Source organism: Podarcis raffonei, chromosome 12, assembly GCF_027172205.1.
Source record: "Podarcis raffonei isolate rPodRaf1 chromosome 12, rPodRaf1.pri, whole genome shotgun sequence".
NCBI classification, from domain to species: Eukaryota; Metazoa; Chordata; class Lepidosauria; order Squamata; family Lacertidae; genus Podarcis; species Podarcis raffonei.
In genome coordinates, this window is record NC_070613.1 from 19,834,407 (window position 1) to 19,848,770 (window position 14,364).

The 14,364-nt window shown below is 43.3% G+C and overlaps 1 protein-coding gene across 4 annotated transcripts in view; it reads right to left on the minus strand.

Moving 5' to 3' along the window:
• The window catches only part of JCAD (junctional cadherin 5 associated), a 68,642-nt gene that overhangs the window by 14,655 nt on the left and 39,623 nt on the right, over positions 1 to 14,364 (minus strand). The window lies entirely within an intron of this gene.

Consider the following 14,364-nt stretch of genomic DNA (forward strand, 5'->3'; position numbering starts at 1 on the left):
CCAGACACCTGGTAAGCTTTGCCTAGAGCAGGGGTAGCCAACCAAAGGCCCGTGGGCCGGATGCGGCCCAATTGCCTTCTCAATCCAGCCCTTGGATGGTCCGGGAATCAGTGTGTTTTTACATGAGTAGAATGTGTGCTTTTATTTAAATGCATCTCTGGGTTATTTGTGGGGCCTGTCTGGTGTTTTGACATGAGTAGAATGTGTGCCTTTATTTAAAATGCATCTCTGGGTTATTTGTGGGGCATAGGAATTCGTTCATTTCCCCCCCAAAATATAGTCCGGCCCCCCACATGGTCTGAGGGACGGTGGACTGGCCCACGGCTGAAAAAGGTTGCTGACCCCTGGCCTAGAGAGTCTGATCTATGATGGCCATTTCACCATGCTGGACATCACAGCCATTTGGTGATAGATATGCATCCTAAAGGGAAAAACGTATGTGGGGAATGAGGACAAAACTGCAAAGATTAACATCTCCTTCATGTCTGAATTCACAGGTGTTTTACACAGCCGTTGCTGGCTAAAGCTGTTGGGAATTGCAGTCCATAACATCTGGAGGGAACCAGGTTGGCAAAGACTGGTCTAACACTTACTTTCATCACACAAGGTTTATTGTACAGTGGATTTAAACACACACAAATGCAGAATCAACTTTTGTGGTTTAATGGCATGAACATCTTTACTTTGAAAAGGATCATTCCCACCATTGAGTCGAGTGTTTCCAAAACCTGGGTCTCCAGCTGCTTTTGGACTACAATTCCCATCATCCCTGACCACTGGTCTTGCTAGCTAGGGATGATTGGCATTGTAGTCCAAAAACAGCTGGAGACCCAAGTTTGGGAAGTACTAATCTAATCCAGAGGCAGGAAGCCATATTCATTCCAAGGGCCACATTCCTTTCTGGGCAACCTTTGTGGGGCCATATGTCAGAACAGCGTGGGGCCAGAGACAAAAGTACGTGGAGCAACAAATGGAAAACTCCACTCTTTTCACATTAGGGTACTTTCGACACTCCCTTCTCTGTACTCCATCCAGGCAAAGAAGTTGCGTTGTTTGAATTCAAGAATATGTGCCAGCCAAGCAAAAATATCCGAGGAGGCTGTAAAACAGGGACTGTCCAGGAGGCAGCCTGGAGAGAGGGGCTATGGCTAAGCAGAGGCCTGAGGACCAGCTAGAGAGACCTGGAGGCATAAGCTGAACTAGTCTAAGTAGTCCTCGGAGGCACAGCAGAAGTTTGAAAGCAGCCAAATCCACACAGGAGCAAGTCATTGTCAGTTGCAGCAGACACTGCAAATGCAAGGAGTCCCATTCTTGAAGGGAGGTGGCAAAGAGAAGGAAGAACTGCCAATTCTGGAGCAGTCTTCTGACAGATGGGGAGGTTGGTTCAGGGCAACTTGCAATTATTTCTCCATCCCTAATTGTTTTTTCAAGCATAAACACCTGGGACTTTGCGAGGAACTCATAAGTACAGAACATGGACGAACAGCTGGCTGCTAGAACAATTCGCCCTCCAAGAGGAAGATCCACTTTGAGCACCGTGAAACAACAGCATGGTGTTGACAGGTCACAGGTGCAAGGAAGAAATGTGCTTTTCTTGGTGGTATATAAATTAACAGGAATGGTTGTGTGTGCAGTGTCCATTTTCCGGCCATTGACACACTGTTGCCTGGGTAGAAAATAGGATCTAAGAAGCCCTTGAGAGACCCCAAGAATTGGCAGTGGAAGTAAATCATTAGAGGCAAAATTGCAAGGTGATGAAAACTATCCCAGGATAACTCTGCAGACTTTCAAGAAACCTGGCTAGCTAGCTGTGAAGGGTGATAAACAAATACTCTTTCAAAGACACAAACTACTCCAAGATAGTCTCTTTGGGAGCAGGATTCTCATCTTGGAAGTTGGAAATGGTACCTTGGGTTTCATATTGCCAAGGGGAAAGAGGTCACCCCAGTGTAAAGAACAAAAAGACCCAAACTTGAGCTGTAAATCTAAACTTAAGAACTGATGTAGTAAAGCAGGTAAATCTCACTTCTGCCCCTAATTCAGCCTCCCCACCTGCAGCATAGGGACCCACTTTATAGGGATACTATGAGGATAATTTATGCAAAGCACCCTGATTAGTGCTGTATAAATAAGTATAGTTCCTCCCTGAGGAACGGCTAAGGGAGCTGGGCATGTTTAGCCTGGAGAAGAGGAGGCTAAGAGGTGATATGATAGCCATGTTCAAATATATAAAAGGATGTCACATAGTGGAGGGAGAAAGGTTGTTTTCTGCTGCTCCAGAGAAGCGGACACGGAGCAATGGATCCAAACTACAAGAAAGAAGATTCCACCTAAACATTAGGAAGAACTTCCTGACAGTAAGAGCTGTTCGACAGTGGAATTTGCTGCCAAGGAGTGTGGTGGAGTCTCCTTCTTTGGAGGTCTTTAAGCAGAGTCTTGACAACCATATTTCAGGAGTGCTCTGATGGTGTTTCCTGCTTGGCAGGGGGTTGGACTCAATGGCCCTTGTGGTCTCTTCCAACTCTATGATTCTATGATTCTATTCTATAGCATCACCATCATTTTGCAGCTCACCACAAGGAGCCATTGGGAACTGTAGTTCATTGGGGATGCAGAGATTTCTCTGTTAGATACCTTAAACTCCCTGAATTATGATCCCCAGGATTCTTAGGGAAGGGGTGGAACCAGGGATATATGAAGGTTTCTGTTGGAAATAGAGAACTGAAATATGTGCCAAAATGGAATTCAATGAGAAGGGCTACAGAGCACATGCTTGGCATGCAGAAGTTCCCAGCTTCAATCATGGGCAAATCTGGGTACAGTTAGGAAAGACTCACTGCCTAAAACCCTGGAGAGCTGCTGCCAGTCAGTGCAGACAATATGGAGACAGATGGGCTAATGGGCTGCGTCAGCATAACTCTTAATTTTCATTCGCACATTTGCACACAAGAAAAACAGAGACAGCAGAAAAGGAAGTAAGAACTTTATTTTTAAAATGTCATTCTTAGGTTCTGAAATAACAAAAATACAACAACGATGATGATTATGATGATGATTACATTTGTTAGTCATTTATCTTGCGCAAGGCTACCCAAAATGACTTACAACCAATAAGATCACATGGAGTCTTCTAATCTGCTATGTGTTTTGTAATTAAGCTTGGCAGGCATGGTATTTGCTTTCATTGTCCTCTCTCTCTCCACCCCACTCTGTCTCTTTTTCCATATAGTAGAACTATATGGAAACTAAATATTATACAATGTCCCTGTACATTCCCCCCCTTCCCTAAGCCATAGTTTGTATGAGCACTACAAGTAAACTGTGGCCATTGTATCAGATATTCAACCTTTTATTCCCTCCCTACTCCCCCAGATTGGTTATATTGATCCCAAATCTAGCTACATCATTTACAAATAAATATAATTGCATCATGGATCTCTATATTATACAGCAAGCTGGTTCTGGCTCATACTGCTATGTAGCCATTCTCTAAACATGGAAGGTACACGGGAAAGATCCCTCAGTGAAGGTGTTGCCTCACACAACACACATTCACAAACCCAATAGCAGGGACAGTATGAGTGTGTGCTAATACCTGGCTGAATTCCTACTCTGGTCTGAAATGCCAAAGCCGCATGGGGGTGATTGCAGTATCAGTACTTTTAGATGTGTATTGCTGGCTTTGGAAGTTCATGAAATGAAAAAACAAGCCCTGTCAAAAATATCTTTCTCCCCCAGCCTGCCCCAGTGGAGCTTCATTCTTCTAAATGCTGTGGAATTAAGCCTGAACATGAGATGAGAAACACACAAATACACAGGATAAGAAACAATGAAACAAGTAACAGGCAACCCAGACTCATGCGTTTCTGATCTGATTCCCAAGTCCATCTGGCTAGACTTCAATCTCTTAAATATTTGCATAACTCTGTATTGGCACAAGAACTCTTGTCCTGCACATGCCCAACAGTTCCTTTGTGCTCCAGAAAATGATATTCAAAGTGTTAAACAGGAAACTTGCCCATCGCTTCCCAAATGACACGGAAAGGCAACTCGTTTGCAGCTCTCCAAATGATGGTGAAACAAAAGGACTGTTTGGACTGTGTCAAAGCAACGAGAGAAGATAATCTTTTTGAACAGTGGACTGTTTGCTAATGGTCAGTGGACTTTTCTAGAGCCAGCTGCAGATGTTCTGCTCAATCGCTTTCGCTAGCCGGAAAGCGTTGCTCGAGTAAGTATTTATGGCAGGAGGTAATTTTTGTGGCACACCACATACATACGGGCGGAGGCTAGAAGAGTTGGAATGTTTCTCTGGCAAAGGAGATATGAGCTAGTGGGAAGGAACCATACACATTATGCTTTGCTTCTGGAGAACTGAACTGATGCTGCATTCAAGATTAGTACCATCAGTCTGCTTGCTTGCCTGCTCTCCTACTCAACCTGTATTTTTGAAAACAAGCAGCTATCACAAAAATGTCCACAATCACCGCTACTCTCTCTTCAAACAGAAATAAATCTGATGTCCCTAAAACGTCCTACAGTTTACAGAAACAGGGAGCAGCACATGGAAACAATGTGATCTCATTTGCTCCCTTTATACCATTTGACATAGATTCCCCACCCTCAATTGGTGTGATTTTTATTTTTTTTGCAAGTGTTTTCTGCAGCATCTCTTCATAACCATGATGGATTTATATTGGCCCACGTGCACATCATTCTGCTGTATTCATTGTTCTGCAATGCTTCCCCAGTGTATAACACAGCAAAAGTGGGGCAAAAATAAACAAAACCCCTAATTTTTGTGGTATGAAAAATTACAGGATTTCAACATGAAGCTATAGGACATGCAATGATTAGGAATAATTTGTATGCCTGCCCCAAAAGCTTTACAAACACAAACACAAACTGTATTGAAAGCAGGATTGCCTTGATACCATCCTGTGAGAAAATTTGTTTTTTAAAATTAATTTTTAATTTGCAAATTTAACAAAGAAAAAGAAGACAATATAAGAAGGATGCAGTAACTGTCAGTACATCCATTAAATATATCAATTAATGTAAGGCCTCCAAATGCCCACATAGATATCCACATGAATTTGATGTCTATAGGAAATAACGTTCACATGTAGCCAGGGCAATGAGATCCTCAGATCATTGTATGACAGTAGATATTTATCCTTCCAGGCTCAAAATCTCCTAGCAACTTTAAGGGCTTTTGTTGTCCTGCTGCTAATCCCCATTTTATAGGAATGAAATTTCAAAGTACATGAACATCTGTAAACATTTAGGATTTCGCCAATACACAATTGATACGGATGAGTTCAGACCAAAAAGAATATGTCACTGGACAAGCCCAAATCATATGCCTCAAAGAGGCATTTTCAGTTTTACACCTCCCACCGCTGTCTCCACAAACAGTTGTGGAGTCCAATATACCCAAAACATTAAATTTTGCTGGACCAATCTCAAATCTAAAGGAACATTCCATACAAATTATAAAGCCGCTTTCCATTGTTTAAGATGTACTAAACATTCTAATTCCCTATTCTGCACCTCTCTTAAGGTCTTGAACTTCTACCTTACAAAGATCCTTTAAGCCTTTATTGACAGCAGTTATGGGGTTAGCTTTCTGTAACACGTATAACTGCCCAAAAAAACCACCACGGGTGCAAATCATCATGAATGCACAATAAAAAGGGACATCTGGAGGGGCTCATAATTATAATCTCAAGCAGGCAATGTAGTGCGCATTAAAAGCAAATGCCCACTGAGCAGCAAACAAAGCAAGAAAACGAACAGTGTGGACCCCCGGTCTTTCCCATCAGAAACTGGCTGAGATTGAACGTGCAGCCTTTCTAATCTGATGCAAGAGTTAAAAAGGCTGGGAAAACATTGTACCTTCCTGGGGCTCCTTTGTTTTGTTTGCCAATGACATCACAGATTTCAGAGCCGATTTCGCTTCCTCAGGATGCTGGCTATCTCCCCAGAGTTTCCGACTTGTCAAACTTTAAGCCAGAGCAGTTTTGTAGAAACATGAGCCAGACCCTCTTTAGCTATCTCCAAGCTACACTGGACATGCTTATATTTTAAAAAGGACTTCCTCACCCAGCCGTTGCAGAAAAGAGAGGAAGCAATGAGATCACCCTCATCCTACTGATTTCTCCCCCTTCTCCTGCAACTCACTAAGATAACTTGTTTCGAAGAGGAGGACTCACTCTCATGCCTCCCCCGGATTAAGGCCATAAAGAGGGCTAACAGGAATGTCACTTGATGCAGAAGTGCTACAGGCAGGCACTCAGCTCAGGCCGTTCTCCTAAGTTCCTATCTCTCTAATAAGTGAGCAAAAAGGGGGAAAAAGATGCCTGGAGGGGAATGTCAAAGAAAACAACACAATGTTCTCCAGTGCCAAATTTCCTTGCCTGCCTGTTCATCTCAACACATTGCTGTTTCTCTCAAGGCGGTTTTTGCACAACAAAAAATGTCTGAACATTTATTATCTGAATCAAGCCTGGTGGGGAACCTGTAGCCCAGGCATAGGCAAACTTGGCCCTCCAGATGTTTTGGGACTACAACTCCCATCATCCCTAGGTAACAGGACCATTGGTCAGGGATGATGGGAATTGTAGTCTCAAAACATCTGGAGGGTCGAGTTTGCCTATGCCTGCTGTTAGCCCACCAGACAGTAATGGACTCCAGGTTCCACTACCCCCGACCACTGGCTATGCTGGCTGGGCTGATGGGAGCTGGGAGTTCAGCAATGTCTGTAAAGCCACACATTCACACAATCTAAATGGAAGTCGCTAATCCACAGAAGAGATTTCAGGGGGCAGGGGGAAGAGGACAGTGTGTAACACATATCTAGACAAAAATATTTAGTATTGTGTACACATACAGTGGGTGTATGGACGCGGGTGGCGCTGTGGGTTAAACCACAGAGTTTAGGACTTGTCGATCAGAAGGTCGGCGGTTCAAATCCCCGCGACAGGGTGAGCTCCTGTTGCTTGGTCCCTGCTCCTGCCAACCTAGCAGTTCGAAAGCACCTCAAAATGCAAGTAGATAAATAGGTACCGCTCCGGTGGGAAGGTAAACGGCGTTTCTGTGCGCTGCTCTCGTTCACCAGAAGTGGCTTAGTCATGCTGGCCACATGACCCGGAAGCTGTACGCCGGCTCCCTCGGCCAATAAAGTGAGATGAGTGCCGCAACCCCAGAGTCAGCCACGACTGGACCTAATGGTCAGGGGTCCCTTTACCTTTACCTTACACTTACAGCAGCAACAACAGACATCAGTATGTTGTCAGGGACAAGAGCAGAGATGTTAGGGTAGGTGCTGGGTGCTCTTGGGTGGTGTTCTTCCGACCCACAATGCTAAGAAGAATGGAATTGCCTATATTTTGAGAACTGAAAGAGCACAGACTTTATAATTTGGCATTTTGAGACCCTCAGCTTTTACTTTAGAAAAAAATGGCCCAAATCCAGGTAAAAGTTAGTCATATTTGTCTCACAGAGGTCAATATGACAAGTTAGCAGTGACTAATTGCAGTCTCATCATCAATGAAACTTCAGCATGACTTTTTTTTAAATTTAATGGATTTTGTCTACCTGGACATTGTGTCTCATCTTTTACTTTCCTCCATGCATACACACACTTCCCCCATTGTGTGTAAAGTGACACACAAGAGAGTATGAAGATGACAACCTGTATAATGCCCCTTGGCAGAAGATGTGGGAGGTGGTAATCTATTTAACATAAGTTTTGGTTTAAAGGAAACTTCAAAAGAATGTTTTAAAAAGTCGTATATGCCATCCTGGGCTCCTTTGGAAGGGCCGTATATAAATTTAATAAATAAATAAAATTACATCTTGTTTATGGACTTAATTTATTTTTTTCTGAGAAAAGGCAAACAAAACAAATGTGCTTGTACTCTCCAGAACGATAGAACAACACTTTTAATTTATTAGGCACCACCCGCGGATGTTCCTTGCTGATGTGCCCCTGGAGTTGCATAAATAACTGAAAATATAATAAAAACAATGCAACATCTATCCCCCAAGCCCCGCCCTCTCGTTTTTCACGGATAACAAAAATATTATTTAAAGGATGGGGGTGGAGGAGAAGACGTGGGAGAAAAACAAAACACACATTCAATTATGGCCAGAAGTACAATTTAACAACAAAAGGAACACAGTTTGAGGTGGGGGGGGGGTCCTCCTTAAAGAAAAAGCCATGGCTTATGGTTGTTACAATGATGAATGAGGTGCTACACACACACACACACACAGAGAGAGAGAGAGAGAGAGAGAGAGAGAGAGAGAGAGAGAGAGAGAGAGAGGTAACTAGCACAGTCAGATGAAGTCAACCTGAGGTGACCAGTGGATTCTTGAGTAGATGGGTGGTGCTGAATCACAGATAGCCATCAGGACACAGCCCTGGCAGAGACCAGCTCACAGCTGCCAAGATAACTACTGAAGCTCCTTTGATGGTGATAAAGAAAGCACATCAGTCTCCAACATTACAGAACATGGTGTGTGGGGGGGGGGGTTCCCTCCATCTTTCTTTCTTTTATCCCTGGATTCCATGCTCTTTTTTAACAAACAAACAAAAACCACCTTCTGTACAACAGTCAGTATTCAAGAACTCTCTCCTCCCAAGCACCAAATGTCTATTTCATTACATTTAACTTTTACGCCATTTCAGGTTTTAAAGCAAAGTTTCATTCCACAAGTTGCCCTGTGTTCCCAGAGGACTTTAACCAGTGCTTTTTTCTGGGGAGATGCAGGGGGACACATACCCCTAAACATTTTGTGGATCTAAGTTTGGCCTCATTGAGGGGCAGTATTTCAATGAGAGTAGGAAAATGAGAGTACCACTAAGCATTTTTTAAGAAAAAAAGCACTGCCTATAACCATGTGTTCTATGGATGTTGAATACTTAATAAAACTATGCCAGGTTGATTCAAAGGTAGACTTTATTGTCTGTTCGGATCTCTTGGACATGGGCTGTCAGTTTCTCCCTTAATGTTAAGTCCCGGCATCTCAAATCTCAAACAGGTCTACATTGAGAGTCTTGCAATAGTAAGCCATGCAACAGTCATGAGGTGAGTAATAAGATCCATCAGGAAGAGAGAGAAAAACCAAGGGCTTTATCACTGGTGTGATGTAGTGGTTAGAGAGTCAGAATAGGAGCTTGGAGACCAGGGTTCAAATCTCCACTCAGCCACAAAGCTCACTGGATGACTTTGGGCAAGTCTCGGTCTCTCAACCCAAGCTACCTCACAGGGTTCTTGCGAGGATGTAATGGATAAATATGAGATTTTAAAAGAAATCAAGAGTTCCTGAGCAGATATCCTTTTGGAAATCCTTCTACCCAACACTGTTACTCCTCCTCTCCTTGAAATATTTCAATTCCACCCAGCCATTGCAAGAATTCAGTAACTAAGAAACATTGCTCATTTCCTCCTCCCTCCCAATCCCTTCTCCTTTTACGCCATGTATTTTATATTGTAAGCCTGAGAACAGGACTGCCATATTATTTGCATTTGAAAGCCAAGCATTCCAGACGCTGCAGAGATGGCACAGTTCACACAAGGAAAGTGGCGCCAAATCTTTGGCTCTGCCTCCTTGCAAAGCTGGACCTTTTCCCAGTTATTGCATATCCAGTTCAGACGTTGGCTTTGTTTCATTATCTTCATAATAATCCCTGACTTGAGTAAATGCCTGTTAAGAAAAGTAAGGCTGGTGACAGAGTTGTGTACATGTGGGTTTTTAAGAGTTTCACAAGAGTGTTGTGAACTTCACAACAGAAAGATGCGGCTTGTGTGGTGTGAACGCTCATTTTGTTTTTCCTGCTGGTAAAACAGGTTTTCAAATTGCTTTTAAAACCTGCAAAAAACAGTTTGGCCATTGCTCTGCCCATTTTGGTCTCTGACATTTAGACCCCACCTTCTCCCCCAAGGAGCTCAAGGTGGCATACAGGGTTCTCTCCCTCCACATTTAATCCCCACAACAACCTGTAAAGTAGGCTGAGAGGCAGTGACTGGCCCAAGGTTACCCCAAGAGCTTGGGGATTTGAACCCTGATCTCCCAGCTCCTAGTCTGTCACTCTAACCACTGCACCACACTGGCTCCCACCAGAATTTGTGCTTGCACAACAGAATGATCTCCCCCTCTCTATCCCCTGTGCATCCCCTAAATCATCTTTCCCTGAACCCCCAAGGCTCATCTTTCTTGACAGCCTTCTCCTTCCTTGCCCATGTCATCTCATGAATTAAACCTATCAAAAGTACAGGAAATGGACCTCTTTCTCCGCTCGAAGAATCAACTCAAGAAAGAGCTTCAGATAAAAACGTTTTATTCCTTCTGATCCACCTCTACCAGTTCTGAAAACAAAAGAACAGCAGCATCAAAATAAATTCTGCTGGTTTTTAATGACACCTAGCATTGGACAAAGTCCTCCAACGAGAACATGCCAAGTTTGTTCTTGGTGGTGGAGGGGGGGGAGGGAGAAAAAGAGCAGGGAGGCTTAAGCAGTGCTCACTGGCATTCCAGAGAGATGTCACAGCCTCCTTTAGTTATTTGGCACGGCAGAGTATACAATTCCTCCAGGCACAACTCCTATTTCGCAGTCTTCAATGAACACGTTTGAGGTGTATGTTGGTGTGGAAATATAGTGTCAATACCTCCCACCCACCCCAAGAAAATCCACTAACCCGAATAGGCTATTCTTTCATATTGATTACAGTTGCCACCTAACTTGTAAGATCTTGGGAATTATGAGGAAGACTGTATCAAACCATCCCTTTCCCCCGGCGCCCCCCCAAAATAATCCTTTGCATGATCTGCTACAAGGTCACAATACCTGCATTTGGTCATAGAGTGAGAAGAAATGTTTTAACGAAGAATCCCATCAAGGCGTTTGTATGACAAGCAACACGGGTTATAAAACTTGGGCTCCACAATGAAAAGGAACACACACATCTACAACGCAAAATAGTACATTCAGTGTGGGAGTTAAGTGGGGAGGCATAAATGAAGATACCTCTTTGGTGCCTTTTAAAACAGTGTTTCCCAACCTTTGGTCTCCAGCTGTTTTTGGACTACAACTCCTGTCATCCCTAGTTAGCAAGATCAGTAGTCAGGGGTGATGGGAATTGTAGTCCAAAAACAGCTAGAGACCAAAGGTTGGGAAACACTTGTTTTAAAGGGGTTTGTTGATTGGGATACAGACAGAGACTACCCATTGAGCCAGGAGATAAAGACCCAAATGCTCTGCCTGCTTCCTTGCCCTGTCTTCTGGGACAATTTACAAGACCTTTGGGACAGCTTGGGGGAATTTTTCTGTCAAGCTGACATAAATTAATGCCACAAAGCTATTGAATGAATTTGTTTGTGACACATTTGTATCAGCAACAGAAATGACCACAGGTTTATGGTTAGAAAGTTACCAAAATACTTCTTTGCTGTACAGTGGTACCTCGGTTTACGAACTTAACCCGTTCCGGAAGTCTGTTCTTAAACCAAAACTGTTCTTAAACCGAGGTACCACTGTACTTATTTGGATGCTTACTTACGGCACACTTCAGAATGCCTTGACTAAATAGGCAAAACATCAACCTGGCTCTAGGCAACGGTTGATGGACAATTTCACCATTCATTAGATTCCACCCCCCAAATGTTGGTTTCACGGCTGCCCAGCCGCTGTTGACCCATGAAAGGGCCTACTCCTTCTTGGTGGAAATGTCCTCATTAACAACATTCAGGAAGAATTTTAACAATTCTGCTCACTTGATGGCTTAAAGATAGACACTGTTCCCAGCAACCGTGAAATTATTAGCTATGAGGGTATGTGACCTTTTCAAAAAAAATTAGATGCTCTTAATATTTTTAGATGTCCTAAATAAGTTTTCATTTTATTTTTAGCAGTATTGTTTTGCTACTTTGTTGTCTGCCGCCCTTTGGAGAGGAAGGGTGGGTCAGAAATTTAAGAAATAATAATGATGCAATATTCATCTTTTCACCTCTGTAGTGAATTCCACACGTCCCTCCAGCAGTTTATCTTGTTATTGCAGAGAGATAGCCCTGTTAAGTTGTATTTGAGGTGAGTGGATGAGGAACAGGACAGAACATGCTGACCCCCACTTCACTCCAAACCTTCATGCATTTTGCTTAACATCTGCATGTAACCTGTGTGCGTACACAACAAAAGCTGGAAAGAGCGATGTGCACACACAGCTGCATGCAGATGAGCTCGTTTTGCTCTGAAAGGCCGCCTATGAATATTTCAAATAAATAAAAATACATGCTCAGCTGAATGTGTGAATGTGGATAATCCTTCCACCCCAGTCACCTCTTTGTTCAACACAATGTGTGAATAGGACTATTGTTGTTTCAGGGTAACTCCATCATTCAGAGAAATTTCAGTTTACCCACAGTGAAGGCCTAGCTAATTTCAGGGTCCTAGCCAAATTCTTCTCATGGGGCTCATGCCACACCTCTATGACCAAGGGAGCAGGAACTTCAACTCATGAACTTTCAGATGTTGTTGAACCACAACTCCCATCATCCTTGTCCATTGGCTGTGCTGACTGGGGATGATGGGAATTGAAGTCAAACAACACCTGAAGGGCCACCAGTTCCCCACCCTGATCAACTGAGAGGCCAGGCCAGCTATCAGAAGCTAGGGATGATGGGAGCTGTAGTCCAACAACAGATGGAGACTCAAGTTTGGGAAACCCTGCATTAGAATATTTATACCTTGTTTTGCAAATAAAAAGTTCCAAATAGTTGCCTATTAGATACCAATATTTCTCTACAGAGTTATAGAGGGAGCAATGAGGGAAGGAATAAGGGAGGCTTACTGCCACCAGAGAGATAAGCAGTGCCCAGATGTGCCTTACACATGGGATGGAGAAGCACAAGTGTCCTTGGTTAAAATACTGAAGGTGAAAAAGAGGAGGAATGGAGAGGGAAGCAAGAAAACAACGTATAACTTGGAACTATAGTGAGACGCTACCCAAGAGACTCAAACTCTATTCAAAATTATAAGGAGTACAACACTGAATTGAGTATGCTACTGCTTCTCACTTGCTGAATGACAAACCTCAATTGCTTAAAGTATTTCTCACAGAGTTTAGGCATGTTCAGTATTCCAGTAGTAATAGTAATAATAATTTATTACGGTCAAATATTAGTTCAAGAAACACAACTGAGGCTGCTTTCACAGAGTGAAATAGACATTTAAAACAATATACAATAACAGCTTATAGATTAAAATTGAAATAGTCACATGAACACAAAAAGACCTAAGGTTAAACTAACATGCAGATTGACCCTGGGACACCCAGGAGGCCGGCTACGGCAGTTTTCCTAGTGAGCTATTAGTTCCAGGGTTGTTCTGCGCCTACAAATCTGTGCACAGAATCTGGCGACCATCCGGGTCGTCTTGTGATTTTTGCCTAAGAGGAGAAAATTGAGTTTAGGCTTGTCCACAAGGTCAGCAAGCCTCACCAGATGGGGGTCGATGGTATGTCTACGTGCCTCATCATAAAAAGGACATCTAAAAAATAAGTGTTCAGGGCTTCCTATTTCCCCTAATGTGCAGGCGCAAAGTCTCTGAGTGTATGTGACTTTTCCAAAAGGTCCTTCCAGAACCGGCGAGGGCAGAGCCGAACTTCTGGTAGTTTTAAGTAGGGATAATGCACGGGCTTACGCTGAAGAAGATCTGAATGTAGAGACTGGAATGAGACAATTGTAAAGTGGGGACAATATTTACTACCCTGGTGTTACAGATGTGCTTCAGAGAGCACTATGTGATCTACACTACAAGAAAACACCCAGTCAGCCTCACCAGTCTGGCGAGGCAGCTGATTTTTTAGTGTACTGAAAGGACAGAGAATTGCTGGTTATTTAATTTGCCAGCACCAGATTTAGGACAGTGCAGGCGGTTCCTCTGCCCAGGGTACCAATGCAAGGGGGCACAAAATAATCATGTACTTGGGGGCATGCGCAAAACAGAAAGTGAGAGAGGGAAGGGTGCCAAATTTTGTCCTCGCTCAGGGCTCAGTATTACCCAAGTCTGCCCCGATGTTACTTTTTGTAGCAGCTATAGCATTTTTCAGGTGTGGGAGAAGCACTTTGCCTTAGATGCTAGAATCACTTGGCTGGCCTTTGATACAAGGCACCTGGACTTAGACCAGTCCTACCATCATTGTGACAGGTGAAGAATGTGCAGAAGGCTTGCCTATTGCATCTTGGCTCATTCTGTACATAGAGACAAATTGCAATAACCTATGGGATCCCCATCAGTAGGAATGAGCTGCCCCCCCCTACACACCTTCCCAGTAACAAGAGTGATTTCTGCTCTTATCATCA